The sequence below is a fragment of the Neolamprologus brichardi genome, chromosome 8, assembly GCF_056152115.1.
Source record: "Neolamprologus brichardi isolate AB-2024 chromosome 8, ASM5615211v1, whole genome shotgun sequence".
In the NCBI taxonomy this organism is placed as follows: Eukaryota; Metazoa; Chordata; class Actinopteri; order Cichliformes; family Cichlidae; genus Neolamprologus; species Neolamprologus brichardi.
The window spans coordinates 26,368,691-26,396,665 of NC_142111.1; the positions used below are offsets into that span (position 1 = coordinate 26,368,691).

Sequence of the window (27,975 nt, forward strand, 5' to 3'; positions counted from 1 at the left end):
TGTGCAGTACGTCCCACCCCCACAGGTCTACTGAGACACGACGTGGATCTCCTCACCTGTCAGCAACCATCACCTGTTTCACTTTAAGACCACGGGGAAACCTTTTGTGCGTCGGTTTCTAGTAATCGTAGTCGGTTTCCGACTGCCTTCAGCAGTTTAACAGCCTGTGACGGTCGGAGCAGCACCAAGGTGTGGCTGACAGCTCACAGCACATCTTCTCATTTCTGGCTCCATTGTAAAGTCAGACTCCACTCAGACAGCTGTGCACGTGTCACAGTTGAAAACTGTTTCCACAGGGCTCTCAGCTGTGGTCAAAGCAGTTGGTAAAATTAGCCACATGTAGCACAAATTGCTAAAACGCATTTTACTATTGTTTGATGAAAGAACGAGCCTGTCGGGGAAATAATGATGACAAACTGCACGACTCTGAAGTAAGAGACTCGACTAAACTGGCTGCCTGCTGGTTACATTCTGTATAAACCACAGGTATGTGTAGTTTAGCAGTTACAAGTCACTATTTGTATCTGTTTCACGACTCTGAATGTAAGTGATTAATATGAATTTCGGATTTCTGTGTGCATAGATGGAAAACAGATCTCTGTTTTTAACGGATTTATTACAGTTATTTGCCATATAACCACAAACATGTATGATTACATACATATACACGTTAAGGTCGGGTGATTGGATGAATATATCGATGATCTGTGATAGGCTGAGCCTTTCGCTTTTACAAGAGTGATTATTTATTTATTTATTTGTCCATGAGTAAGTTAGCTAATAATGTTGGTTGAAGCTAAGAAAGGAGTCAACGTGAAAAATAACAGTTTTAATGGCACTCTGTTCCAGCTGTGAGCAAAAGCACAGATTCATTTACTCAAACGCATAACAGGGAAGTTAAAGAAATATTTTATTTAAATTAAAAACACAATGGTGGGAAACAGAGAAGCTGATGTAGAGCAGCTGGATAGCGTAGTGGTAAGACTACATGGCTTTGGAGCGGGAGTCGCAGGGTCGATTCCCGGCTGGGGCGTCTGTATCCAGTAAGGGAAGCTCCTCTCATGGATGGATGGAAAAACACAATCGTGAGAAACAGAGAAACTGGCTTTTCTTCCACTGTATTTAGTATCATATATATAGTATCATACATATAGTATTAAGGGTATCAAGCGATGTAGAGCAGCTGGATAGCGTAGTGGTAAGACTACATGGCTTTGGAGCGGGAGTCGCAGGTTCGATTCCCGGCTGGGGCGTCTGTATCCAGTAAGGGAAGCTGCTCTCATGGATGAGGTACAACACACATGCTACGGCAAGGGGGAGCCAGGACAGGGGGAGTTATCATCACCCCTCCCCCCTGTAAGATAGATAGATGTATGTAGTTGTTTAGGAGACAGTTAATCAATCAGCATAATCATGATGACAGGGTTACACCGTGGCTCAGTGTGTTGGTACTCCATTTTTCACGTTGACACTGAGCCACACTATGACTATGCTGATTGATTTACATTAGATTAGCATGACATTAGCATGATTAACTGTCTCCTAAACAACTACATCCATCCTCATCCATGAGAGCAGCTTCCCTTACTGGATACAGACGCCCCAGCCGGGAATCGACCCTGCGACTCCCGCTCCAAAGCCCTGTAGTCTTACCACTACGCTATCCAGCTGCTCTACATCACTTGACCCTAATACTATATATATGATACTAAAAATAGTGGGGGAAAAAGGCAGTTTCTCTGTTTCCCACCAAGTTGTTGTTCGTCAAGTCCTGCTTTGTTTTTTCGCTTTGCGTCCTTGAAGTAAACATACACTACACACTATACGATACAAAATCTAGATCTGTATGATAAATCTGTATGATAAATTAGATAATAACAAGATTGGTAGCACCTAGCTCCACCTATAGGTAACAGGAAGATCTGCCAGCACACAATGACACCACACAAACATTTATTAAAACCCAATTATATGACAATAAACCTTTTCTTTTAGTGTCCCAGCCCCCAAAACTTTTTGACGTCCTTTGGCCAAACGAACACGTGAGCTCAGCACTTTGTTGGTGGCCTTCAATGTGTTGTTGGTGGCCTTCAATGTGTTGTTGGGGCCTTCCATTTGTTCCTTGGAACTGTGTAGTATCCGGTAACAGCATCTACACCTGCAGCAACGGCCATCTCAGGATGGTTCAGCGGCGTCATTGGATGAGGATGCTTCATCCAGCAGGAACAGGATACTAAAGGAAAAACCAGCCCACACATGAGTGTGCCGAGGAATTAACCAAAACATATTCACAAAGGTGGAAAGTAACGAATTACATTTACTTGCGTTACTGTAATTGAGTAGTTTTCTTGTGTTTTTCAAGTCGGTAATTTTACTTTTACTTAAGTATATTTTTTAAAAAGTATTGTACTTCGCTACATTTTCAATCACACCCGTTACTGAGTAAATTAAAAGAACAAACAAAAAAACCCAACATTGCGCTTTGGAAATACTGCAGGGAATGATGGGTAGTAGAACAAATTGGCGTTGGGTCACGATAAAGATGGAGTCTGACATCGGTGGTACAGATCCAGTGAAAAAAGAAACCCCGTCGAATTCTGCTGACCCTGAACTTGAAGAAACCGATGTGAACCCCTGGCCGTATTTAAGGGACCATTTCGGCTTCAAGTGCAAGAAAGGCAACAGCTTTATTATGCAGTGTAAGCTGTGTTTGCCCAGAGAGACCGAGTTAGCAGCTTTTAGAAATTCCACATCAAACCTGCGCAAGCATGTAGAGGTAAGTTAAATGAAACCTGTACATTTATTTTAGCAAAAAGGATGCTCAAGTTAATCACATTAAGTTAAGACATAAGCTGTTATTGGGCACGTTGTTGTCCACGCAACTTAAATTTTTTTTACTTACCTTCAGGATCAATAAAGTTTTATTGAATTGAATTGCTCCTCAAAATTAACAGGGCCAAGTTAAAAAAATTAAAACACAATATTATAGCAGCTGCCGTACAGCTCAATTCAGTACTTGATCTCTTATTTGACAGTTCAGAACACATTCTCATGTAAAAGAATTATATGGTTTTGACAGTTTGGTTGGTTTGGTGACCATTATAAATTTTGATGTATAGACTTGCAGTTTAACTGCCACTGCACTTTAATTTGTAAAGTTTTTCTTTTAATTAAAAAAACAACTACTTTGAGATTTATCCCATTGTCTTTTTTGCACTACTCAGAAGAGGCTGTCCTCCCGCTGACAAAAAAGTAACTATGTAACTTTTACTCTGAGTACATTTTAAATGAGCTACTTTTTACTTTTACTTGAGTAAATTTTTAGACAGGTAATTTTACTTGTACTTGAGTAAAATTTCAGCAAAGTAATAGTACTTTTACTTGAGTAAAATATTTTAGTACTCTTTCCACCTCTGCATGACTCCCAGTATCACACTAACAGTTTTACCAAAATAAAAATATAAACAGATAAACAGAAATACTGTTAAACAAAATCTCTTAGACATCAACACATCAGTACTGACCAAGCTAGCTTGCTTAGCCGGTTGCTTGCTTAGCCGCTAGCTTGCTTAGCCGGTAGCTTGCTAAGCCGCTAGCTTGCTTAGCCGCTAGCTTGCTAAGCCGCTAGCTTGCTAACAATCAGCTGTCCAGCCTAATAACCTCATTCACACATTATATAACATTTAGCTTCTTTTTGTAACAAAAACCATCGCAGCAGCTCAGCTGACACCTCGCTGCAGCGTAACAAGGTGCAGAACATTCAATATGAACATGCGCTGCGAGCTAACTCACCAGGAGATCATTCGTAGTGCTACATGACCTCTCTCTCTAACAACACATTAAACATCAGCTTCAACTGCAAATGTTTCGTAAACTTATCGACAGCGACTCGTGTTAAATGTATCCAAGTTTCCAGCTCGCAGAGGGCACGAGAACAGCACGCGCCTCCTCAGATCCACGGAATCCTGGAGCTGGACTAGGCCGCACTGTGGTGCGTTCAATGACTGCCAAATGATCAGAAATCTCAAACTTTGGAAAATGACATGGGTCACATGTGCACACGAGAACATAGACGTGTTGGCACATTTACAGAAAACTACTCCGTTCCCAGCCGTCCTGCTGTCTTCTGTAGTATAGACCATAAATCGTGTAATTTCACCATAAAAGCTGTAACTTCTCTCAGACTTGGCAGTGCAGCCACACAGTCGTGTTAAAAGTTCACAGAAATTGGCCCTCTGCAGCAGTGATGGTCATTATAGAGATAAAAAGCCGTCTATTGTCCTTGACCACACTGAGACTTATTATGGTCTCTATTCTTGGAGGAGAAAGTGCCACTTGCAGAGTGTGAGTGCCCGGATTCAATGGTGTCAGTCATTTGCAAGTGAAAAGGTGATATATCAAGGAGGATAATGGCCCGGGCTTAAAGGAGAGGAGGGAGAGCAGCGAGACTGAGCATGATGAACCGTATAATTAGCCTCTCGCCCGTATGTGTGTGTGTCTGTGTGGGTCTTTGCAATTCCTTTACTTTGCACTGTGTGAACAAGACCAACGTGGAATGAATGACACACACATTCTGCTGCCAACACAACGCTGAGAAAAACTGCAAACACAAAGTATCCAAAGAGTGTACACAGGAAACATGCAGCTCAGTATCACACACACAGACTCGGTGCACACAATAGGAAACAACTTGCTCCGCTCAGGAGAGAGGACACCGACAGACTCATTGGTGTGTTGTGGTGAAGACAGCGCCACCATCAGCAGTCTGAACAATACATACAAGCAGGGACTGAGCACCACATGTTGACTCTACTGTCTGAACGTCACAGCAGAAATCATGTTTCCATCCTGTTGTTCAGTTTCAGTGAGCCTGTGTGAATTTCAGCTCTTAGCTGACAGGAGAGGCGCCCGGTGCAGTCTTCAGCTGCTGGAGCCCTTCTGTTCAAAACCTCATCCCTCGTTTGTAAGAAGTTACTGTTGGCAGTCTGGCTATTCTCCTCTGACCTTTGGCATCACCAACAAGGCATTTTCTCCTCGCTGGATATTTTCTCTTTTCCGACCATTCTCAATAAATCTACACGGCAACAAACCAACAAACACGGGACATTCAGAGCTGCTTAAATGTCAGCAGATCTCAACCGTGTCTGCCTAAAGGGACGAGGTCAGAAAAGTCTGATCAAAACCAAGTGAAGCTGGCTGACTTATAATGTTGAAGCGTACGTAACAGCAGCGTGTGCAGGTCAGAGAGCCGTACCTGATCTGGGAAGTTCTTCGTTTGCACATTCGCAGGTTGTCTGGAAACTAAATCAGACACAAGAAGTGAATCATGTTGACATAAACTGAAGATTAAAATACATTTTGGGGAGCAAATCAAAATAATACCTTCACCAAACCACCAAAATCAGAATTGGAAGACATAATTAGCAAAAGCAGTTCAAAAAAAGGGGCAATATCAGAAATATATAAATTGATTAGGTCCAAAACATCTGACAATTCGTTGGGAAGGTTGAACGCCTGGAAAAATGATTTAAAGAAGGACATATCCATGGAACAATGGGCATTGGTTTGCGCAAAAGCTCATAAACAAACTATTAATTCTAGACTAAGGTTGTTGCAATACAAATGGTTAATGCGAATATATGTTACTCCGGAAAAATTAAATAAGTACAACTCTAATATTCCAGACACGTGTAATAAATGTAATGAAGATAAAGGTAACTTTTGGCGTTGTATTTGGGATTGCAGGAAGATTGGCTCCTTTTGGGTTGCAGTAACACAAACTATGAAACAAATATTATCCAAGGAGGTTGTTTTGGATCCTGGCTTCCTTATTCTGGGATTGTACCCAGAAAACATGAGGTACACAAAAAGTGACAGAATGTTTATTGATATGGGTTTGTTACAAGCAAAAAGATTAATTGCACTAAAATGGAAAAAAACAAGGGAACCGAGTATCACACAGTGGGTAAAACAAATGATGGTGGCTTTGCCATTGGAGCGGATAACATGTTTACTGAAAAGGAAATTGGATGTTTTTGAGAAGGTGTGGAGACCATTTGTGAATTTTGTAGAAGGATTTGTATCATCTGAGGAGGACGAGGACTGAGGGCAATGACATTTGATTTGGGATAATGACAAATTTAGGCCTTTAATGGAGTGATAAATCTGACGACTTTTTTGTTTTCTTTTTGCTGTCTGAGAGGAGAGTATGTTTATGTAGTGTTTAGAATGTTGGACTGTTTGTAAGTCATTAAAATGTAAAAAATAATAAAGATATTGTTGGAAAAAAAAACCATTTTGGGGGCGATTCCAATCATCAGCTCAAGTTCAGAGACAGTAAAGTAAATCGGTTGCAGAACTAGTTCAAGACGTGACTCTGATCCTGGTTCTGTGTCAGTTAAACGTCTCGTCTGAATCCACGCTGAATTTTATTTAAAGTGCCGCGTTTATAATTTAATGCAGCAAAAAATGAAGTATAACAAATTACAGTTTACGGTAAATTCGAGTTCTTTTATCAGTTAGCAAAAGAATAATAAAAGTCCCACACTCATCCATCACGAGTCGTTGCCCCCTGCTGGCCACTGAAAAGAATGCAGTTTAAAGCGCTTCTTCAGAGGCAGTTATATCTATTTTTGTGGCGTCTACGCTCCAGACACAGACTTTCAAAGTGGCCACACTTCTGATTGGGTCGTTGAGCTCCAACATGGGAGTGAACAGAGGACACCATCATTTCACTGGAGCATGTTTTGCTTGCACAGCGATTCTAAATCTGCCCTGGCTTCAATCCCTCCCTTTCACTTCGTATTTCATCCTAATTATGGTTCTGATTTTGCACGAGAGGCTTTAACATCAAGCCGCTTGATGGTTTTTGATGACCCAACAATTAATCAAGGAGATAATGTGCAGATCAGTCAGAATTAAAATAATCAGCAAATTCCAGGCCTTTGTTTAGACACTAAAACACAAACATCCCCACCCCCAGATCATCCTCATTGCTATATATTTTATGTGCTTATGTATTTATGCCCTGCGTGTCCTCTGTTGTATTTTTAATGGGTGCCTGAGGCAGATACCGAACAATAAAGCGCAGTGAAATCCAGCGGGACACCTGGGTGTTTGTGGCCGTGTTTAACAGCTCTATAAAATGTCGATGAAAACACGAGCGACGCCTCGGAGCTCGTTTAATAGACGTGTGCGGTCCGGAGACGGTTTCCTGGCGTGAGACAACACGCGAGACTTAAGTACAGACCCAGGATCTGCCCCTCGATAGATGCCCTCCCACCACCTGTAGCGCTACCCTTTCCTTTTGACACTTGACATTTGTATCGACGGCGAAGACTTTGGCGTTCACCCCGGGAGCCGTCAGCCTGCGACGCCAGCCGACAGCTGCGGGCTTATCGTGACGCTGTGCCACTCGCCACTGACGACCTTGAGAAGTAATTTAGTGGATCAATATTTACCTGGAGGAGAAGACTGAGGCCCGGGGACGTGACGGGGAGGAGAGGGTGCAGGAATGAGGCTCGACACATTTACAGGGACGGCGACAGGAGGGAAGGAAACTAAAGACTGAGATGAAGAGTCTTTTCGTCATGACGTTCCATTCTTGGTTAATTTAAGGTGAATAAAAATCAAAGTCAAGATTAATTTTATCAACTGGAATCAGATATTTTGTGACTTTAATGCTTTCCTGACTTTTCCTCATAATTGAAAATCCTGCAAATCAGCTTTCTTGTATTTTCCCATCAAGCGTGCACGTTACAGAAATCCCCGTCCTTTCACAGCGTTGTACCAAAACAAGGCCAGATTAGTGCTGACCTCTTAATTAAAGCGGTCGTTTAATTAACGAGCTTGGCGTATCCTGCAGGGCAGCACGCAGAGACGGGGCTTTTTGGCGGCGACCCGGGGTCGACCGACTTACAAGAGATCCTTTGAATTAATCAGCGTGTTTTCCCCCGGCTGCACGTATGGGACTGACTGGGTCCACGTCAGGAGGGACTCAGCATGAGGAGGGAGCGCTGGTGCTTCATGTCTCACCTGTTTTTTTACAGTTTCACCGATGATGCTCCACTTCTCTGCACATGATGCCATTACCTTCACTGGACCCATTAGAAAGCTCCTCCTCTTCCTCCTGTCAGGACTTTATGAAGGATGTTCTGCATCCTTTAACGGTGCTAACTGGACGAGGACGAGATCTTCTCCCAGGGCGGTCAACTGTTTCTCTCAGTGTTGCATTTTCATAAGAGGGTTTCATCGGCGTCTGTTTGACCAGTTTAACAAAACTGCTGAGGTCAGGAATGCACGACACAGTAAGAGCTGCAGAAACCCAGCAGAACGTCGTCATGTGGGCATCGCGCCGCCACCGCTTCAAGGTAAACAGTCTCTGTCGTCCGTGTGGTGTAACGAGAGCGTGCTGTAACACGCCACCTGCGTTCGCTGCTCCATGGTCCAGTGCTAATGCTAACCTGCCCTCTGTAGAGTTGCTATTAGATTGAATGCATCCATCTTTCCTGCTTCCATCATAACAGCTGTAATAACACGCACACTAACACGTCCCACTCACCGATGAGCGTTTCAAACTTCACCTGTCAGCAGTTTTTAAAGGTGGGACTTATTGGGGAAGCTTACAGGTGGACTCCTGTGACTCCATGTGGTTTCCAGGTTGGGCTGTGTTAAGATTGCAGTCGCACACTGCAGGGCTGAAGCCTGATTGGCTCACTGGAACTAGCAGAGCTGTTTAAAGTGCCGGCAGGACTGTGGACGTGGTCCCCACCCATTGGAGAGAACACAGCGTGCACCTGGAAATGCACACGAACCAGAATCCAGCCGTCTACGAATCTATAATTACATGAATATGTTTGCATATATATCTGATGGAGTTGCACTCACGTTGCTGACTCACAGACTTGGGTTTGCATTTCTGCTTTGAGACAGACGTGTCAGAGAGGCCGACCAGCTGAAAGAAATGATTCAGCGTTGTGAATTTTTGTTTATGTCTAAAGCCTTAAGACTCGCCAGCGTGCTGCTCGTTCCTGATCTGCACCTGAAGCAAAGCACGTTCAACCCGAACGCCCAGAAAGGACGAGGAGACATGATCCAAACTGAGGAGACAGGAACCGTTTAGTCAGACTCCTCGGGAGGTGATCTGTATATCAGAGGAGGACGAGAGGAAGAGTTTCTATCTGATTAATCTGCTGCTCCGGGGCAACTGGATGAGAGCAGCAGCTGGATGAGTGAGGAGAGGAGGAAGCAAACCAGAGAGGAGGATATATAAAGTTACCTGAGTGAAAGCATTTCACATCCTCAGAGGGCACAGCTTCTCCTCTTTGATGTGATTTACTGCATTGACTTCGAGTGTGGAAGAAAGAGACAGACGGAGCAAATGAAAGCAGACACGTCGTGCTTTCTGTGGTTTTCTCTCATTTACACACAGTAATGATGTCAGCAGCCAGTGTTACGCATCCTGCACCTGTGCAAACGTTGTGCTGCTCACAGGTTTGATGTGCTGGTCTCCCGTCAGCTCCCTGCACAGATTAATTATTGGGCCACTTTTCCACAACAAATGTTGTAGCTTTAAATATGTTTAATCAGGACAAATGTAGCGACTCCAACCAGAGGAGGAGTCATCTGAAATCCAGGGATCAATAAATCTGATCCACACCAACATGTCACCTGATGCCTGTTTTTTCCTTGTTCGGTGCTTTGATTTAGTTATTTGAGATTTAGAAATAAATAAATAAATAATAAGGATTTCTTCAGTTTCAGAGTTTCTGATCAGATTCGACTGATAAAGAAGCTTCGAACAGCATGTTTTCCTTTCACTTGCAGGACAAACCCCGTCAGAGGCTTCACTTTGATATCTTGGACGGTGTTTTCGCCGCAGCTTCAGTGTCGCATCTTCCACTTTCCTCCTGACGCCGCTTCTCCTCCTCTTTCTGTCACATCGGCTCACCTCACAGCCAACCCGATAACTTCTCCCCTCCCTCAAAATCTCACTTCCTTTTCCTCTTTTTACTTTGAGCAGCACATCGACCCGACAGTGTTGCCTCCTCCTCCTCTCGTCGCGTCCTCGTCCAGCTCCATCCATCATTCCTCCTCGCGCTCGTCTGAGAGCGATGACCTTCTTGCAGTGAGTCATCTCCACCCTGACAGCTCCTCCATGTACCTCCTGCTTTCTGCTGCCTCTCTGTTGCCCCTGTTTACCTCAATTCCCTGTCACTCCTCATCCCACCTCAGCAGGCTAACCTAATACTGTCACCTCCTCGTCCTGCTCCATTTGTCTCTCATCGTTTCACTTTTTCTCTCCTCACTCCTGCTACCTTCACTGTTTTCACTCTTTAGATGTTGGGACATTTCACCATTTCCTCTTTGCTCTCAAAATGCTAAAAAAAAACAGCCCCGTGAGGTGCTTAAAGCCTCATGGGAACACAATACAAACCTAACATATGTGTCTGTGGCTGATGTTTCCCTTTGGTGTAAATTTTGTGACATATTTGTACAAATTAATATTTTTCAAACTGAATTATCCTTCTTTAAAAGACCTTTAATCCTGGTGTTTATTAGTATAACTAATTCAGACACAGCGTTACTGTAAATGCACAAGTTTGTGGCGTTGCTGTATTCACTGCAGGGTTTATTTGCAAACACGAGGTCTAAACTCGACCCACAGCTGTGCCCGAACTGCTGCAGAGCCAGTTTGTGTTTCAGCACGTTCACCACCCAATCCTCATGCAGGGTTAACGCAGGATGGGAAGAATCTGAGGGCCAACCCGTCTTTAAGTGATGACCTAATAAGGCTGTTGTGTTTTCAACATGTTTTAATGTTTCTTATTCTATTTAATCTGAACAAGCCCCTAAAAACAGTCAGTGATCACTGTCGACCTGTTTTTATTACCACTGTTCATTTTAAAGCTCAGTTTTTAACCCTTACGATGTAGCTACAGCCCAGCAGCAGTATATTAATGACTAACCTCGTATTGTGGATGGATTATCTCAGTTGTTCTCCTGACTCAAGTTTGGTCCTTTTACAGCATCCTGTGTTGCCAACTTAGCGACTTTGTCGCTATATTTAGCGAGTTTTCAGACCCCCTTAGCGACTTTTTTTCTAAAAAGCGACTAGCGACAAATCTGGCGACTTTTTCTGGTGTTATTGGAGACTTATTTATGACGACTTTTTGACGTGAAAGCGCGTATCGCTCTTACTCTCAACAAGCAGCGGTGCTGCCTTGGGCGCCTCACCCGTGCCAAAGCGCTCACAGGCGGAGGATAGTCCTCCCCCAGCTGCTATCAGGGCAGGAGACGTTCACACCTGTGCATCCGACTGCAAATGAATCGCGCATGAGCGAAGCCGCTGCTCTGACTGTAACGTAGTCAGTTCTTTTACTCTTATGCTGTTTTGTGGATCACAAGGTTTAAAACTACTTATAAACACACACACACACACAGTAACTCCACCAGAGTGCCTATTTCGGGTCACTTTTGCCGGTCCAAGCCCGGATAAAGGAGCAGGGTTGGAATTGTGACATTAAAAAACAATAATTGCTAAAATAAATGTAATTTGTAGTTCTAAATAAACTCTAAATGCATTTAGGACGTTTTTTACTCACTTTATGTCTCTTCCACGATGTTATTTCTCTCTCCAACAACGTAGGTTACAATTACATTAGCATGACCAATTGTGCAAATTAGGCGATGACGTCATTTGGCGACTTTTAGGACAACCAATAGCGATTTTCCTTACTGAGGAGTTGGCAACACTGACAGCATCCTGCCATGCGATTACATTCATCTCTAACCATCAGAATCCCGCACGTTAACTTTTATCGAGTGGAAAAAGTTGGCGTTCATCCTTCAGCTTCACTGTGCTAATGTTATGCTAACATAGCTGTTTTGCTAGCGATCACGTAGCACATCATTATATAGCAGCTAGCCCAACTTCAGTAACCCTGCAAACATCACTGCTGTTTAGTTTCTATCTTCATTTATGTTGGAAGTGATAGCAGAGCTGTACGTTTGAATTGTTTCAGAAATCTCTCAGTCACAACATGCTACATCATGTTTAGGTGCAAACTAGCGAGCTAACTGTTAACTTCAAACCCTGTTAAACTTTTCAGTTCTGTTGATGCCTGGATGTTAAACTTCATTCTTACACCTGGTGTGGCTGCTCTATCAGCAGGCTAATGGCATCAGACTTTAAGAGGTTGCCAAATTCAAAGCTCTTGGTGATACTGGCCCATTAACTCTTTTTTTTTTTTTGCCTGTCCCGTTTGGCTCTTTTGCATCAGAATTATTGTCTAAAGGCAAAGAAAGATGCCCAATGGATTTACTTTACCAAATAGACCATCCCAGCCTTGCCGTAATGGTCTATTTGATTCACCTTTTATTGTTTATTTTATTTATTTTTTTTATTTTCACTTGCTAGATACGGGACAGACTTGAATGAGGAAAACATTAACTCTGCTAGCTTTCAGGCCTCAGCTCTTTGTTAGTGGGGAAACTACGGAACAGGCATCGACAAACACACCATCAACAAAACACAACTTTCTTGGGTTTGAGAGTCTTTGACTTGCGATTTTCACTCTGGCTCCTGGATGGTTAAGAACCAACCGGCACGGTCAGATCACCAAAACTGCGGAGGAAATGCTACGCTATGTGTGTGCAGCAGGGATCATGTAGACGATTATTCAAACTTAAGAAAAGCTCCACAAGTCAGAGACGGGTTTAGAAGCCAGTTCAGGACCCGGAGAACCAGACGTGAGCCAAACAGTGGACGCCACAGCGCTCTATAACCCTTCACACACTCGGTAACATCAGAGTCTCAAACCAACAGGATGCCGTTAAGCCAGGATGAAAACGCAGAGAAACACTGCAGCTTGCGTCACAATCAGAGAAGCACAACCTCCTTCCTACCGAGCACTGACTTTCACCTTCTTGCTGCAGGCTAACGAGATAGCGGCACCTCCTCCCCCATCCTCACCCCTGCTCCCTCACCGTCACCCCTCTACTCTGACCTCCATGCTGCAAGCTAATTGGAGTTCATCCTGTTCCCATCTTCCATCTTCTTTCTGCTCCACTTTCTGCCCCTTCACCGCCGCCTCCTTTCTCCTCCAAGTGGCCCGACAAGAACTCCTCGCCACAGGCTAAAGTGGGTGCTGTCACCTCGTGTTCTTTTCCTTTGTGGCAGGCTGAGGAGTCACGGGGGCGCAACCTAAACGGTGTTTAACGGAAAAACACTTTGAAGCTTTTACAGCGAGGAGGATGAGGAGTTTTATTTTCTCCCTGGAAGTCAAACAGATGTGATTTCTGCTGGACTAAGAAGTTTTTAAAGTTCATCTATCTCAGCCGACACCATGAGATGACCCAGGGTTAGTCGATGCCAAAGCCGAACGTACTCCTGTGGTAAAGGCTGAACACAGCTGGCAGCTTGTTGTTCCTAAAGTCCAAGGAACTACGTGCACACCTGATGAATCAACACCATGAAACTCGACTAAAGTAGAAGAAGGTTCAAAGATCCAGCGATGGCAGGCGGCGTCTGATTAAAGTCCAGGTTGCTGAGGGTCAGTCAGGGAACATTACATCTGCAGTATGTATAACTTTGACCCTGTATGAATGCTTTTTACTCTGATGGATGGACGTTGTCCACAGTTCACGTCCATAACAAGTGTAACATCCACCTAATATACTCAAATATTTTAAACTTTGAAAGTTTCTCTGCTGAAAAACTTTGAGAGCACGGAGCTCTTTGTTGAACCTGCTCACCTTTCAGCTGTGTTTGCCCCAAGAGGTGAAAACAAGCCGAGCTGCTGCAGAGAGGAAAAGAGGAGCTGAACCTCCCGCGTCTCCCGTTCACCTCTGTAATCTTTCCTTTCTCCTGAAACGACCTGCTGTGACCTCTCCCAGCTGTTCGCATCTCTCTGTGACCTCTCCTCGTGCCTCCACTCCTGAATCGACCGCTGCGATCAAAATAAACCTTCGACGCCCTGAGAACAAAGTGTGAAGCGCTATTTTGTGCCTCGTGAACTCCTGAAATATGAGCTAAACACCAATCGCCTGCTCCTCTATGCTACTTTGTTCTTCTGAGTTGTCTCTAACGACAACGCCACGTGAAGAAAATCTGCCTCCCTGCTTCTCTACAGTCAACATTTAAATATGTGCGTCATAATTACCCAAAATATCCAAAGACTTTGGACTGTATGACCAACAAAAGAACTGGAACAAATGATCGAACACGCATCGTCAGGTAAACTTACCTGGTCAGTTAGTTAGCAGAGCTGTTAATCAGTTTCAGCTGCTTTGGTTTGAATGGAAAAGGTGGAAGCCAGGCTGAGAGCCACTGAGCTGATACCTGGACCCTCCAGAGGTTGCACAGGTCGCCTAAGTCCTCCAGGCTGACACATCAATGCGTGCCGTTGCCAGAAGGTTTGTTGTGTCTCACAGCACAGTCTGAAGACCATGGAGGAGAATCCAGGAGACGGGCGTCGCTCTAGGAGAGCTGGACAGGGTCATAGACGGCCCTTAATCCATCAGCAGGACCGGTATCTGCTCCTTTGTGCAACGAGGAACAGGATGAGCACTGCTAGATCTACAAAATGACCTCCTGCAGGACGCTGTGACTAAACCAGAGCTTCCCAAAGTGTGGGGCCCGCTCCCTAGGGGGGTGGGGCACAGAGCCATTGCAGGGGGGGCGCCCACACAAACGCAAAGTAGGAGATGAAGCATCGCTGAATATGTTTCCAAACCAACTTCATTCTGAGCCAAAGACTAGAAAATATGGTGAAGCAAATCTGCCCTTTGGCTTCACCTGCACAGGTGCAGAGGTAGGTCTCCCTGCAGGGTTGCTTTTCCCTTCGTCGGGAGCAGCGCTGGGCTGTTCAAATCACAGACAAACAGGATCCCACATTCTTGATTTTTAGTTCACACACTTGTTGTAATGACTAACTACTCCTGACATGTTGGAGATGTTTGCTCTTTATACAGTAAAGTTACAGGATACAAATAACATCAGGCTGATCCTGCCACCGGTTTAAACCCTTGGGCCTGTTTCCAGACCCTGAGCCAAAGGTATGCAGGTTCCCGGAGGATGAAGGACCGGCCCCCACACTCGCCTGACCTCTGAAACATTTCGTTTCAGTCCATCCGACGCCATCCGGTTGGTTCTTAGACTGTCCAGGAGCTCAGCGACGGCCTGGTGCAGATCTGGAAGGAGATCCTGCAGGACGCCATCTGTCGTCTCATTAGGAGCGTACCCCTAATGAGATCTCCAGGCATGGATACAAGCACGTGGGCCCCACATATATTACTGAGTACCCTTTTGAGTCCAGCAACCTGAATCTGTGACGAGTTGTTGACTTATTTAAGCCAATCAGGAGCTCAGATTCTGAAGTGTTTTATTCAGCTGAGCCATTTGTGGTTTGTTTTTGAAATCCTGGTACATTCCCGATTACAAACTATTATTTTACCATCACAGCTGCATTTATTGCCCGTCGCCTCTTCGTCATTTCCCTCACGCTCCCGTCTTCTCGTTCGCTCCTGTCCCTCGACCTCAGCAGCGACTCGCCGCTCTGAGCCTCCACTGGTGCTAACCAGATAAATGCCGATGTCAGCAGTGATGAATGGGGAGCCTCGCCGCCTACCCAGCATGCACTGCTGCAGCACTGGAACGCAGCTCCATTAATTATCATTCACAGCAGAGGCCTAAGGGCAGAGATCCGTCTCCGCCCGTCGCGCTCCGACGCAGTTTTGGGAGAAGACGTGTCTCTCTTTCTCTCCTCTGTGAGGATCATTTCTACATCTCTGGAAACGTGAACGAGCTGCTGAGGAGCCGAGTGGCAAACGGGGAACATGAACGCCTTTTCAAGTCCTCTCAACGACCACATTCAGCCGTCCACACACACAGTCACACAGCGCTTTATCTGTCACACACAAACACACAGACGGATAAACTAGTGGCCGTTTTTGGTTCAGTCTTTTGCCCAAGGACATGTGGATCAACCGTCCACGCCCTCTGCCACAGACGCCCTCAGCGAAGTCCACGAAGACACGAATGAGCAGAGAAATAATAATAAGCAAAGCAGGACAGAAAAGACTACCTTGAAGAACAACAAAATGACCCGAAGTAAGCACAAAACACACAAAAGCACCGCAAATATAAAATTAAACACACTAAAGGATCACAAGATAACTCTAAATGTACAAAGGACGACTCAAGAAGTATTAAAGCGCCACACAACCCCCTATTTATGTAATAATAAAATGATGATCCAGAGATGTGAAGTCATCAAAATCACCATGAAAACACCACAAATGAAAATAAGAAAACATATTAAAGAAAATGATCACAGAATCGTTTCAAATGTCCAAAAACATCCATAAAGACACAGAGCACAACATTAACCCTTTAAGACCTACCATAGAACCAAGTCCGCCAGAGCTTATATTATATGTTTACATGCTGTGGAGCCATTTTTGGGAGCATTTCAAGTTGATATACATCAATACAACCATTACAGCCTAAATTTTAATAATATGTCTGCATTAAGTGCATAGTAATTACATAAATTGCAAAAAAGTGCAATAAACTACAAAAAAATTGAAAATCGTTTTTGTTTTTTTAACATATATTTCTAGTTAGAGAAATTTAAGAGGCTTATCCCTCAAAACTGTAAATACAAAAAAGTTGCACAAAATAGTTTCCCACCACAGGAAATTTGTTTTGAGTGTCTTCATAGTTTTATTTTTGAAATACACCAATTTTTATACACTGCAGGAAAAACGAAAATAAATATTATAATGCAAATTTGCAAAAAAGCAGCATGTGCATCAAAATAAACTATTTCCAGCAGTGCAATATGAGTCCTAAGCATCCCAGAAACCACACAGAAAGTCATAAAGTCAAACATAACTTTTAAAAACACCAGTATAGGCTCATGAGGCCCTGATGGTAAAAAAACTACATTTATGCAAAATGACGTCACTTCCGGTTTCGGGCAGGTCATGGAGGACATGCGATAGTTCGTGCTGATGGACGTAGGAAGTGTTATGAACAGCTGATCGGATCAGCAAAGCGTGTTTCTGGAATATTATGTTTTTGTTGCTGCAAGTGCTTTTTATGCAGTTTTTGCAAAGCTATATGTGGAAGGAAACTGTGACCGAGGACAAGCTGATGGCATAAGATGTAAGTACAACTCCTCCGGTTTCATATGCAAAAAAAAAATGTTGCGCTAGCTCACGTGGTTGCAGAGCTACCAGGATTTAAAAATAGTTACGCAAAACAGAGCGTGCTGCTCTGACCGGCTTTAAAGGGTTAAGTATGCAAAAAATACCACAACAACCCACAAAGTGATCTTTGGGAGATGGAAAATAATCACAAAGAGAGATTAAATGAGGAGGACACGTGAATAAAAACAACCTCCGAGAACAAACAGTGATCAAGGAAACATAAAAAAGCACAAAATCACAAAAAGCTGGTGTAAGACGACAAAAACGAAACAAATCAGACAAACGATCATCAGGACACGATGCTCAGCATCACGCCGCTCCTTCGTTCTCCTTCCACTGATGAGGAGGCTCGAAATGTCACACCAGCGGTGAAGATGGCGTCTAACACACATCCATCACAACGAGCTCCAAACGAGCTCGCGGGCACAGATGTTGTTTGGTCGACTCTGATACAAACAGCAATAAATGATCATTAGGCCGCTCGTGTCGCCGTGTGCTCAGAGGCGCCGAATCTCAGCGGGGAAGCCTCTCAGTGTCAAAACGCCCGGGAGGAGAATCTCCCCGCACATTTGCCCGCACCATTACCCGCACAATCACCTCCAAATTAAACACAGCACGGGCGGCGCCCTTTTCCCCTTCCTGCTATCCAGACTTCTCGTGACCCCCCGCCGCTCTGACGCTGATTAAACTCCCATTCGCTCTCGTTAATTAGTTCCCGCCCTCTTTGAATCCAAACTCTGCAGCGTCGGGGTCAATCAGCGGGACTCCTCTAAGATCCACGGAAGCCAATAAACACCACGGGACGCTCGAGAGGAAGGACCGCGGTGGAGGAGCTGCCATCAATCAGAGCTACGCTCTCAAGTATGTGCAGGTTTCCACGCACAACGGCAGCTGCTTCCCACAAATCAGCAAACCAATCAGAGCGGGTTAACAACAGGCCCAAAGCAAACACGCCTCACAAAGTGTTTGGCTTCATTAAGGACTATCAGAGCTCATCCTTTCCCCCAATCACGCTACTGTAATCACATTACATTCTTCAGTAATGCAGTCATGTGATGCATTACGTCCTCACTTCTGCTACAAAAGGTTTCCATGTCAAATGGACAGAAAGCTGCACTCAGCTGATTTCCCTTCATGCACCGCACAACAACTGCAGTACAACTGCTAACACAACAGCTGCTCTTTACAAGCATCAGCACAGACAGCGAGCTAACGCAACGCTAACAAGGTCACAAAAGCAGCGATGAGCAGCGTTCACGCTTCACACTAAAAGATGATCACATGTACTCGTTAGGATAAGAATCTGTGCTGGTGTGTGAGAGCTTCAGGATTATATTAAACTAACTGGTAACATGTTACAGATTAATGCAAAGTAATGTAATGTTTTCAAGCAGTAACTTCCCGTATTACTTTTAAGAAAAGTAATGCAAGTGTAATATATTACTTTTTTTAGTAACAATCCCAGCACAAACGGACCTGAGACTGTCGTCAAATATAATTAGAATATCAAAGCACATGACTGTAAAAAGACGACCATCAAAAATGATGTAAAATGACCAAAGTACCAAAATCAACAACCTCAAGAATCAAAAGTGATCCCAGACTGACTGCAGTAACCTCACAGTGGTGGGAGACCACAGCACGAGTAACATCATCGCCACCGTTACGTTAAAAACAGAGACTAGGCCGCCGCTCGCCTTCAGTTAGCGTTCTCAAAGTGACTCTGGTGCTTCAGGGCTGCCACAAACGATTCTTTTTGCGATTAGTCAACTAATCAGATCATCATCCATTGGACGTAAAACATACAGCTTATTGCACCAGCAGCATCTGCTCTTATATAACTATCATTAGCTTACAGCTTTAAGTGTTTAAGGTATGTGCTAACTAAAAATAAAGACAAGATGATAGTTTATTAAATTTTAATGAAATTTGCAGATTGTTTTGGTGAAGTTTAATAAACTCCTTGCTATCTAAAATATAACAGGACACCGGAGTAAATTCTCGAGCATCTCACACTTCTGATAATCAGCTGTCTGCTTGACGTTTATTCAGCTGTGTAAAAACTATAACTTTAATCTCAGCCAAACCGATTTACTCAGGAACAAATAAAATACTGAAAAAAGCCAAACAATAACATTTTTAAGTTATCTAAGTGACTTATATATCATGTTTAACCTGAGTAGCGAAAGACGGCGGTGGGTTTGAAAACGATTTGCCGGGAGTCCGGTGTTCTCACGGCTCTAGTTAGCCTAGCCCCCGGCTAGCTATCGAGCTAGTGGCTAACGGACGTCTCCGAAAACGTCGGAGCGCTTTTGAAAATATGTGGTGTCTTGATAAACTGAGCAGATATTTGAGGTTTACACAGCTACATTCTCGCCTGAAAATATGTTAAACGTTTATTTTGTGACCCAGAAAGAATAATAAGAGTAATATTAAAACTAACTAGCTGCCGCCATTGTTGGAAACTGAGCTGGGCCGCGCTATGAATTCTGGGACACAGCTTCTTCTTCTTCGGGGTTTAACGGCAGCTGGCATCCTTGTACATGCAGTGCTGCCATCTTCTGTTTCAGTCCGTTATTACACTCTTAAATCCTACTACTTATTCCTGCGTCTTTTGGGATCTTACAAAGCTTCAAACGACGATTTTGATAGTCGACGTAATCGTGGCAGCCCTATACAACAGCAATTACATGCAGCCTGTTGGAGACAATAGCTGATTAACTGTGATAACAGGTGAACAGGTGAGCACACTTGTTAGGCATAAGATAAAAAGCATGTGTTTGTATGAATGGGTGAATGAGGCAAGTTGTATGAAGCACCTTGAGTGCTCAGGGAGAGCAGAAACACACAAATAAGAACTGGCCCATTAATGGTTTTTTGCCCGTCTGATTGCAGTCGAGACAGCAGCTGTTTGGAGACTGGTTGCCTCCCATCAGGCAAACCGTGCAATCAACCTGCATTTGAAAGTGGTCGCCCAAAGATGGAGGGTGTTGACCGACTGGAAGACTAGTTGGCTAGAAGCATCAAATGACCACAAGATTTAAAAGATTACTTCAAAAAACACCATAAACAGACACAAGGAGACAAAACAAGCCTGAAGAGGCAAAAACAACACAAAGAGACACAAAATAACTCAAAAAGAACCTGAGAGTCACAAAACACCAAAAACACAGGCTACAGACACAAAGGCAGCAGTGCTGTAGAAACACGGTGAGCGGTGCTCAGTGCATCATGGGAAATCCTCCAGCTGAGCGTACAGCAGCATAGCTCAGGGATGTTCAGGGTCACCTGATCCAGCCTGAACCGTGAGACCAATCATATTTGTGTGCACGCCACAGATGCATGCAATCACATCTTTACTCCACATCACTGCAGGCTTTATGTATTTCCTGCCAGCTGTGGACTCGAGACTTTCTGCGTTTCTATTGATTTCTCCATTTTCCAGCAGCAGTGATGTGGCTGAAATGAACACCTGCTGACACACAGGTCTCACAAGTCAGACGCTGTTGGAGAAAACCATAAATATTAGGACCCCTCGATGGTTCCTTCAAGTTTAGGAGTGCCTCTGTCACGCCCGATGCTCTCCGCCACCTCGTGAACTTAATGGCATTTTCTTAATGAAGTGGCGCTGTGATGCTGAGGGTTTCCGTGTACCCACGAGTGCCCCTCTGCCTGCAGCGTCTTTATCGCTAATCTGCCGGAAACTGTGAGGTGGGTGAAAGCCGAGGAGGGCAATGAACAGATTTATGGCAACAGTTAAACACTTTGGCTCCAGTCGAGTTTGTCATTAGGTCACACATTAGCACACGCACTTTACAACGTGAACATCCATGCTGGAAAGATGGCTGGCATGAATCATCGCCACACAATTAATTACTGATGAATTCATTCCTTATTGCCAGTTTCAGGGTTGGTTATTGCAGAGACGTTTGAGGAGTTGGTAGAAAACTGATGCTGGATCCGAATCCTCGAAAACTCTAACAAAGCTGAAGTCTTTGTTATTGATCCTGATCGTATTATATTCATGTCACTTCAGCTCAGCTTGGACAACTTAAACCTGACCCAAAGCAATCTGCTACAAACACAAACTCAATCCACGACTCAATATTAGCGCCTAAAGGCCGAGTCCAGTTTGGTCAATTGTCCCGTCGATGTTTTGCTTTGTACAGATTGGAAATACTGCAAAGGTTAGACCAACACTGAATAATTTACAGCAGCGTGCAAAAGTCTTGAGCCAGCACTCAAAGAAGTCTGGAGAAGTATTCCTGAAGAAATTAAGCTCATGCTGCGTGTTAGAATTGGACCTTTGTGCCTTATATCATGTATTTGTATCTATGTTTCACATATTGCAACAAATGACTGCATTTGTTTCTCGTTTTCTTAGTAAAACAAAGAAATGAGTGGTGATCCGAGACTTTTGCACATTGCTGTAACTGAGCAGCTTACCTGTGCCCTCATTTCCTCCTGATTAGATTATTGGGATTCACTTCATACTGAATGATGTAACAGCTGAAATGATCCCTGAAAAGTTGCTTTTAAACTAAAGTGATGTGACATCATAAACGTGATGTATCCCATGGTTACGGTGTGATGCAGGCACTTCGACCTGCTCAAATTCCTGATGTTAAGTCCAATGACTCAGAAGAAAGACAAAGACAGGACGACTCCTCCCTCGGGGGTTCCTCAGATCAGACAGCATTTCCGATCTCACCGGAGACTTTTTACGGTTGAACCTGGACATAAAGGCGACCCCCCCAGCGGGCAACGCTTTCCTCTGATCTCCAGATTAGGATGCAGGGCGTCGGCCCGTCTGTGCTCGTGTGTGATGAAAGCTCTTGTTCCAACACTCGGGCTGTCGCAGGAGAGCAGAGAAGGGCGAGCAACAAACAAGGAAACGGTGATCAATAACCTACGGGGAGAGGAAGCTCGGACAACGCGCTCAGACGGAAAACATTAAACTTTCATGTTTGAGTCTCTCGGGCTTCAGTCTGGAGGTGAAATATCAACATCCGCACAAACGCCTCAGCGTCCCAAACTCCAAAAGACGTCTTCGCTTCTGACTCTCACACCTGTGCACCGATCACTGCACAGGTGTGTCTGAGACGAAGCTGTAACGATGTGAGGACACTTGAAGGAAAACTTCACTGCTAATTTTCACAGATCACATCATTAATCAGGGATAAAAATAACTGCGAGCTGCAGCTCGTCTACAAATAAAATATGAATTTCCTTTCTACAGTATCGAAGCACTTTACAGCCCGAACGTTCAGCTCACCACCGCTTAAATTATCAACCGCCTCCCTCGACAGTCGAGGACAGCGGCCTGATATTTTTAGCTGGTCAGGCGCGGTGAATAAACCAACAGGTTTTCATTCTTAATGACGAACCAGGACTCGCACAGTTTTAATGACACAATCTCTCAACGTGGATTTGAAATGAAAACACAAATGAAAAGTAGGAAAAAAACTAAAAGTATTTGGACGTGATGATTTTTGTAGCTCTGCGTCTGTCACACCAGCACAGCGGATTTTAAATCAAACTATCAGGATGTCAGTGAAGTGCTGACTTCAGCAACTGTTGAGGATTTAAAGCCATTTTTAGAAGAGCCTCATTTTCACCTGAACATAATCAGACAAACATGATTATAAATATTAAACTGCTTGGATCAAAATGCTTAAATTAAAGAAAGAACTTAAAGTGAGCACGCTGTGTGCAGTATGATCAGTGGTGTGAGTGCATGAGTGAAGAAATGCTGCATGTTGTGTTGTTTAGTGCAAGAAACCAAACTGAAGGTGTCTCTCACACAGCAGCAGCACGCTGGGCTCAGGCGTTCCCAGTGTTGCTGACTGGAAATGTGTCCATTCCCAATGTCTGCAGAAAGATCAACCACAGCAAAGGGCTCCAGTGTGGGTGGAGTGGGTTATCACACCGTGGACATCACCAAATGAGGTGTTTCTTCTGAGATGCACTGCTGGGTCTGTAGACACCTTCAGCTGCTCGTTGTGGGTCTCTGTGTTTACGTTTCATCTTCAATAACTGAAAATCTGCTTCTGGGTCGAGATCAGGTGACTGACCACTGAATTCAATTCAATTTGATTTATATATAAATCACAACAACAGTCAATGTGTTTTTATTATAAGTTAAAAGGAAAAGCTCAAGCATCATATGACCCCTATGAGCAAGAACTTTGGTGACAGTGGGAAGGAAAAACTCCCTTTTAACAGGAAGAAATGACTCTTGGAGGTGAGAGAGGACAAAGACACGCTGTGGAAGAGTAATAACAACTAATAATAACTAATAATTAAACGCCATGTGTACAAAAACATTGAAGAGTCTCCCATTTCTCTGGCTCTGAGCAGTTTTGCAGTACTGGTCTGAATGTGAGCAGACTGCAGTTCTGAACACAGTTTGTCCTGATGCGATTATCAGCAGTCACATCATCAATAATCATCACTGAGAACTTACTGGGCCTGTATGGCAGATACCACACCGCTGCCTCCACTTCAGCCTGCTCAGATTCCTCGTTTTAAATCCAATGAATTAGTGCAGAAAGACGGGACGCCTCCTCCCGCCGCGTGTCCTCAGGTCAGACAACATTTCTGGAGATTTTTTATGGATGAACCTGGACGTAAAGGACATAAAGGACATAAAGGACATAAAGGAGATCAGAGGAGATGTGATGAGAGGAAAGATACATGGGCAAGTATGGCAGCCGTACATGCCCACACCATAACACTGCGTCCACCAGGTCAGACAGATGATGGGACATGTGTCAGTAAAGCTTCTTTAGTTGTGTTAATACTTTTATACTTTTATTAGAACTTGTTGGACTAAAGCTGCAAGGCTGCACTGTAAAAGTGCACAAAATAAAAGCAGAGATTTCTGGTAATTACATTTTGTTCTTGTTGTTTTTTTTAAAAAAAAAACAACTTTATTTAAACAGGAAGTGAAAACACTGAGATTAAGAATCTCGTTTAAAAGACTGAGAGAGGCAGCATTAACCTAGCATGTTTAAACCCAGAGCAGCCAATCTGCCTTAATTAACTAATTAGCAGGGAAAATCAGTGATGTTATTCAAAAAGTAAGAAAACTCTCAGTAAACAGTCCAATTTGAGCTCAGTTAAATGAACGTGTCACAATGATGAAGCATGCACGCTTTCTTAAGACCATTATTCAGATTCTTGCAAATCTTATTTGTTAAGTTATTTTTGACAGATAAATAGCAGAGACGTAATCAGGAGCACACCAACCAGCTCAGGTTAGACTTCCTCCAGAGCAGAACAGCCCCTCCCTGAGCCTGGTTCTGCTGGAGGTTTCTTCCTGTTAAAAGGGAGTTTTTCCTTCCCACTGTCGCCAAAGTGCTGCTCATAGGGGGTCATATGATTGTTGGGTTTTTCTCTGTATCTATGAAGCGCCTTGAGGCGACTTTTGTTATGATTTGGCGCTATATAAATAAAATTGAATTGAATTGAATTTATCCAAAGATGAGAATTAGTCAGGACCACAGAGTTTAAACAGGGATCGGTCTCTGATGTGATCCCAGCTCTGATGATAAAACCTTCAGATTAAACTGAACTTTATCCTTAAAGCAGCTGTTTTCTTTGTGTCTGCAGAGAGTCCCACTCTCACTGAATCTGCACACCGTGGATGTTTTGTGCCGCTTCCCTCTCACATGCTTGTCGACAGGCACAGTTACACAGATCCAACGCGATCTTTGCTCTTCCTCCACGGCATTTGTTTTCTGTCGTCTTTCTGCTGTTTTGCTGGAAACAAAAGCATCGCTGGCTGTTTCTCCGCGCTCGACTAAACCGCCTCAGTCTTATTTTTCTGACAGCGCTGTCCACAGTGGGAAGGCTTAACGGCCTCTGCAGCTCTCACAGTCTTCAGGACAAATGCCATCAAATACTTCTGGAGCGCCCGGTGGACGGCCGAGCAGCCGCTCAGATAAATGTCCCGCGAGTGTGAAATGTTTTGACACTTACAAACTTTTTTTTGGACTCTTTTCACATACAAAACCAACAAGGGCAGGAAAACAGCTGCTGCTCAGTGAGGAGACGGTAAACAACCTGAGATACTGCAGGCAGACACCGCTCCATAAGTAACAACACGACAACATACTGTATGTTTAAGCATAACTGGAATCATTTTACACATTATGGATGGTTCCATTTCCCATCTTTAGCCGTCTCTTTATTGCTTTATAGCTTTCTAAAGTGAATGTTGTCAGCTTGGAACAATTACTCAGACAAAACAAAGCATGACTGTGGACTGCAGACATATCAGGGAGAGGTTAGAGTCCCGTCTCTTTGTTCGAGGACTCAGAGACACAAGAAACTGGGACTCACTGTTCAGTTGCTCATGCACGTTCTCCTGAGCTTGGTGCAGTTTAGGAATAAATAACAACGATTCAGGTTAAGCCAGACGTGGGCTTCAACGCGATGTTTCCTGCTGAGGAAGGAGGTTTGGGTTTCCCCTCCTCCTTGGACAGAGGACTCTCTCCAAAAGACATCAACACCTCATTCTGCACTAAGGACCTTGGAAAGAAAAGCAACCGGACTTTAAGTTTCTTAAGGACGTTTCATCCGAGAAGCTTCTTCAGTTCTGACAGTCGTCTAACAGCTGTAACTGTATACACTGCACTTCCTTTAATAATGACTTTTTAATTCTACTGCTGCTGATATTTTATGACAGAGGAGGATGCTGGGAGGAGGTGGAGGCCGATCATCCTCTGTGGAGACCCCTAAAAGAAGAAGAAGATGATGAAATGTCTTCATCTCTTCAACTTTGAGGATTGTTGAACTCTTCCCCTCGGTTTTTTTCTTTAAGCGAGTGAGGAACTCGTCCCCATCTTTCTCTTTTTGTTACTTAAGCAAAGGATCTGAATTATTCTTCAGCTGGATTTCAGCAGCGTGACCTCACCGCGCCTCAAGCAAGCTTGATAAATTCCTCCACATCTGACCTGCTACAGAGACAAAGAAGAGCGGCTGTAAAACAAATTCACCTCGCTGTGAACCGCCACTGAAAAATTAAAAATTGGATATCTCCAATTCCAATTTAATCAGGAGCCTGGGGGGAATAAATATTAATCACCTCCTCCAACATCACATTCACATCGCAGTCACTTCACAGACTCGCTGACAGGATGGAGGACCGCGTTCAAAACACAAGCTAAAATATACAAGTTTGGATTCTCCCTTAAAGCCTGCAGGCAGGAATCCTGCTGGCCGTCGAGGTGTTGACTAAAAAACAACTTCTCCACCTTTGTGACAGAGAGGGGAGTCCTGGAAAAACTGACCCACAAATGAGAGCCTGAGGAGATTAAAAACAACACAGCCAGTGTGCAATTATGCAAGAAGCAGCTCTTTTACCTTCGTTGCCAATTAACAGTTCCTATAAACCTCCTGGGTGGGGGGTGGGGGGGCTGTACAGCTACCGGCCATGTTTAAATTCATATTAGCCACATTAGCTAATGTGCATCCATTTTTCATGGGCGGGACCTCGAGCTGTTTCCCCTCGCTGAGGCTGCTTTTCTTAAAGTGCAGAATAATGTTCCCTGTGTGCGCGTCGTCAATATTTCAGTTTGGGGGAGGCACTCAGCAGCACGCGGGTCATGTTGGTGACAGAGCTCATGACTGTGTTCAGACATTTCACCGGAGCTCTAATGCAGAGCGGCGCGTAATCGCAGCAAGAGCCGAGCGAAGCCTTCGAACACACACCGAACAAAAAAGTATGAAAAATGAATGAAAAGCTTTCATAGGACAAACGCGGTCATGTGACGGGTTTGGCTGATGTGGATGACATCAACAACACTTCGAGGTTCACTGCGTGAAGTCTGACAGACCTCAGAGTCCAGCAGCATTAGGGCTGCCACAAACGATTATTTTGATAGTCGACTAATCAGATCATCATCCATTGGACGTAAAACGTACAGCTTATTGCACCGGCAGCATCTGCTCTTATATAACTATCATTAGCTTACAGCTTTAAGTGTTTAAGGTCTGTGCTAACTAAAAATAAAGACAAGATGATAGTTTATTAAATTTTATTGAAATCTGCAGATTGTTTCGGTGAAGTTTAATAAACTCCTTGCTATCTAGAATATAACAGGACACCGGAGTAAATTCTCGAGCATCTCACACTTCTGATAATCAGCTGTCTGCTTGATGTTTATTCAGCTGTGTAAAAACTATAACTTTAATCTCAGTCAAACCGATTTACTCAGGAACAAATAAAATACTGAAAAAAGCCAAACAATACCACATTTTTAAGTTATCTAACTGACTCATATATCATGTTTAACCTGAGTAGCGAAAGACGGCGGTGGGTTTGAAAACGATTTGCGGGAGTCCGGTGTTCTCACGGCTCTAGTTAGCCTAGCCCCCGGCTAGCTATCGAGCTAGTGGGTAACAGACGTCTCCGAAAACGTCGGAGCGCTTTTGAAAATATGTGGTGTCTTGATAAACTGAGCAGATATTTGAGGTTTACACAGCTACATTCTCGCCTGAAAATATGTTAAACGTTTATTTTGTGACCCAGAAAGAATAATAAGAGTAATATTAAAACTTACTAGCTGCCGCCATTGTTGGAAACTGAGCTGGGCTGTGCTGCGCTGCTTCTTCTTCTTCTTCGGGGTTTAACGGCAGCTGGCATCCTTGTACATGCAGTGCTGCCATCTTCTGTTTCAGTCCGTTATTACACTCTTAAATCCTACTACTTATTCCTGCGTCTTTTGTGATCTTACAAAGCTTCAAACGACGTGT

General features: G+C 43.9%; 1 long non-coding RNA gene across 2 annotated transcripts; it reads right to left on the reverse strand.

The window, feature by feature from the left end:
* Nucleotides 1-1,177: 1,177 nt before the first annotated feature.
* On the reverse strand, nucleotides 1,178-27,830 carry LOC148101859 (uncharacterized). 2 transcript variants are annotated; one of them, XR_015719428.1, is made up of 5 exons: nucleotides 27,783-27,830; nucleotides 23,681-23,837; nucleotides 5,255-5,301; nucleotides 1,984-2,233; nucleotides 1,178-1,278 (listed from the first exon to the last, which is right to left on the reverse strand). It is a non-coding gene; the product is annotated as an uncharacterized LOC148101859 (long non-coding RNA). The 2 variants fall into 2 exon arrangements; XR_015719427.1 differs by lacking the exon at nucleotides 5,255-5,301.
* Nucleotides 27,831-27,975: the final 145 nt, after the last annotated feature.